The following is a 2,802-nucleotide window of genomic DNA, read 5'->3' as shown; positions in this document are numbered from 1 at the left end:
TCAGCTCTTCAGCTCAAGGCTAGTGTTCTACCACTTGAGCCACAGTGCCACTTCCAGTTTTCTGAGTGGTTTATTGAAAAGTCTCATGGACTTTCCTGTCCAGGCTGGCTTTGAAACAGATTCTCAGATCTGGTTCTAGTCGCTGAGGATCATAGGCGTGAGGCACCCGTGTCTGGTGGAAACTTTTAAAACTATTCTGGCCATGACTACTGTTATTCTTTCCTCTTTAGGCATTTTTTTTTTTTGTCGGCCGTGGGACTTGAACTCTGGGCCTGGGCGCTGTCCCTCAGCTCTTCAGCTCAAGGCAAGCGCTCTACCACTTGAGCTACAGCACCACTTCCTGTTTTCTAGTGGTTTATTGGAGATAGGAGTCTTCACGGTCTCTCCTGCCCGGGCTGGCTTTGAACCGCGATCCTCAGATCTCAGCCTCCTGAGTAGCTAGGATTACAGGCGTGAGCCACCAGCGCCCGGCTTTAGGCATTTTTTAACAACTAAATCCAGGAAACTCTCCAAGGATTCTTCCAGGCAAGCCTCTTAGAATCTTATCCCTTCCTGTAAGAGGTAAACAAATATTTCATTTACTATAGAATAAATGTATAAAATCCTTTTGAGTGTAGCAGAAATCAACTCTTTAAATTACAACAAGCCTTCTTATTCAGCATGCATTACCTACCTTCATAAGATTTTTGTTAGGAGTTTGAACATTTTATTAAAATTTGACAAATGAAAATTTGGTGAGAGATTATGCTAGCAATGGCAGCATGGACCATATTAGGTAGTGTTTAAATCAGAGCTAGGGAATATCCAGCCAGTGAGCAAAATCCTTTGGTCCAGCCCTGTTGACAAAAATGGAGTTGGCACTCAAAATTCAACAAATCTACAAGCTTTTATTATAGGTACATAAATTATATTAAGTGAATCATAGTAATAATATAAATTTTGAGGGACAAGCATGGAATGTCTATTACAGGACTGACAGGACACATGAATATATATACACACATATATACCTATATGTATATATATATATATATATATATATATTTCTCATCTACTATCAGCCCACCTATATCTATCTATCTATCTATCTATCTATCTATCTATCTATCTATCTATCTATCTATCTATCTATCTATCTATCTATCTATCTATCTATGCCCCATCTGCCTGTATTACATTGAGTTAAAGGACACTCAGTGTCAATGCCAGGCAGGCTAGGAGTCTACATGATGCAAAAACATTAACACACTTTGGCAAAACTACAGTATCAGGTGATGTGATAAGAGACAAGGAGATGATCTTGCTTCTGAAGACTGGTAATGATATTTCTAACAAAGATAACTCCAATCCAACCTTTATCCATATGTCCAAAATCAATAATCCCTGAAAAATGGAATCCAAGATAAAGATTGGGGAAATTAAAATATACAGAAAAGATCCTGCCCTTCTGAGTAGCTAGGATTATAGGAATGAGCTCTGAAGGATGCATTGAATATTCTCTGTATCTTTGTGTGTCTGATAATGTCTTTTTCTTGTCTTATTATAAAGGTTAAAAAGATCTTCCCTAAAATCATCTTAGCTTCCTCTCCTGTGTAGCTAACCTGCTGACATTTTCTAAGATATGATTACTTCTGTTTATCTGCTTATTTTACACCATTGTCTTCTTGTTAGGCTTCATTCCTATAACTTTAAAGATTGGGTAAGTTTGTTCTGTAAAGTATCATTTTGCTTTTAATTTTGTAGTGAGCTTTTTCATTCTACATTTATTAAGGTTTATATTTTCCAATGTGAGATTTCGTCTTCCATGCCTTTGAAAATTGTGTATGTATTTCTTTGTTTCAGTCTTTGATTCTAATCTAGTCAAGGATACTCGGTTATCTGAATATGTTATCCTAAGTGTCTGACATCTTCTCTGCCATTAGTTTTATCTCTGCTGTTTTCTTTGATTTATGTGCTTAATAATCAACTCATTTCTCATGATCACTAATGTATTTTGATGCAATTCTATTTTAACTGTCTTCAGCAATATTAGCTACTTACTTTCAGTTTTCTTGCAGTTTATTTTTACCCTTTTACTCTTTATTTATTTTCTATGTTATTGTATTGTTAATACAAAAAATCAGACCCAGAAACACTGTCGAATATAATACAGTGAACACCAGCACTTACTACCATGTTTGGAAATAAAACATTACAAATGGAATTTTTTGGTACTTTTTTATTGTAAAAATGCTGTACAGAGGGGTTACAGTTACATGAACAAAGTAATGAATACATTTCCTATTGAGCATTGTTGCCTCCTCCTTTGTTTTCCCCCTACCATCCCTTCCTTCCCACCACTACAACTCCCCCCCCCCTGCCGAAATTGTAAAGTACATTTTGTACATCTCATTGTTACAGTGGGTCAACCTGAATACTTATTTAAGCATTTTGTTTTTTCCGCTCCCCTCCCTGAATCAGAGTATATATACAATATGCAGGGCACCGACATCAAATACAGTGAAAATAGGGGTTATACCGTTCGGGAGGAACATACAAAGCAACAAAAAAATCACATGGTATTATAAATACGTTAGAAACAATAGCAAGAAAGGAAAAAATTGTGTCCCTATCTTGGGGTTCATTTCGCTTAATATCATCTTATATGGTTATATGTAAATAGCTTTTGGCCTTTTCTACTTGTCCCAGACATATACTAGTTATTGCAAATAAGGGAAACCATGAGATCTATGGTTCTTTGGGCCTGGCTTACTTCACTTAATATAATTTTTTCCAAGTCTTTCCATTTCCTAACAAATGGGG

Source organism: Dipodomys ordii, unplaced genomic scaffold (genome assembly GCF_000151885.1).
Source record: "Dipodomys ordii isolate 6190 unplaced genomic scaffold, Dord_2.0 Scaffold34, whole genome shotgun sequence".
Classification (NCBI taxonomy): Eukaryota; Metazoa; Chordata; class Mammalia; order Rodentia; family Heteromyidae; genus Dipodomys; species Dipodomys ordii.
This window is presented reverse-complemented; position numbering follows the sequence as displayed.